This window comes from Equus caballus, chromosome 21 (genome assembly GCF_041296265.1).
Source record: "Equus caballus isolate H_3958 breed thoroughbred chromosome 21, TB-T2T, whole genome shotgun sequence".
Lineage (NCBI taxonomy): Eukaryota > Metazoa > Chordata > Mammalia > Perissodactyla > Equidae > Equus > Equus caballus.
Window position 1 is genome coordinate 38,376,033 of NC_091704.1, and position 1,217 is coordinate 38,377,249.

Sequence of the window (1,217 nt, forward strand, 5' to 3'; positions counted from 1 at the left end):
GAAAGGAGCGGTGCTGCGCCCCAGCGACATCGTGCTTGGAGGAATGAACCGTGCTCCTATGGTGAAAAAAACACCAACAAAAAACACCGACTGAGTGCAAGTGTGTTGTGACAGAAAAAGAGCCATTTACCGCTACTATGGAAATTGCAAAGGGGCACAGAGGCTCCCTGCAAACCCCCGAAATGCCACCGTCAAGGGTGCTCTAGGAGATGGAAGCCGTGCCGGGATCGCGACAGCGCAGGTCTGGCGCAGAGAGCGGGACCGCAACAACCCGGACTCGGGCTACTAGTGCGGTCGAGATCGCGCTGCCAGGAGCGGTGCTTCTTTTGAGACACCTGTGTCTTGGCGGAGGTAGCGGGGCAAATCGCTATGTTGACGAAAACATCAGGCACGAGACCGAAAATCACCCAGATCGAGGAAAGAAAGGAGCGACGCGGCCACCGAAACACACCTCGGGCCCGACCGAAAGCCGCCCGCTCCTTCCACTAGCGATCTGAGGCCACTGAGGACCCGCCGTCCCTGCTCGTATCGCAGCCGCGGCCGAGGAAACGCTGACAGCAAGCACCTCGCGTTGCTGGGTCCCAGCGACGCGGGCAAGGAGCACAGAGCGGTGCCGGCCCGAGAAACATTAGGCTCTGAGAAAGAGCCAGTTTGGAGGAATGAACGGTGGTGACACTGAGAAAAAGCCACAGACTCAGCACGGGTATATTCCGTGACAGGAATCTCTCCGGCTCTGCGGGCAAGCGAAAGTGATAACGGGAACAGAGGCTCGGTGCCACCGGCGGTGCTGGAACCGTGAGACCCTCCCGGGAAACCAGCCGTCCTGGGACCCAGTGGGGCTAGGAGGAATGAAGGGTGCTGCCACCTGGAAAACGCCCATTCGGTGCAATTTAGGGCTCTGATACAAACAAATAATGGAACAAAACAAAACACAACACGTCGGCTCAGCGCTACTAGCGAAAGTGCTAAGGAGGATCCTCAACAAGAGAAAGAAGAAAATCCTGCCGTTTGCACTAACGCGGGTGGACCTTGAGGGCATTGTACTAAGTGAAATAAGTCAGTCAGAGAAAGAGGAATACTGCGTGGTCTCACCACATGTGGAATGTAAAAAGCTGAACTCATAGAAATGGGGAGAATGATGGTTGCTAGGCGCTGGAGGACGGAGGAAATGGAGAAATGTCAGTCAAAGGATACAGACTTCCAGTAAGAAGATGAGT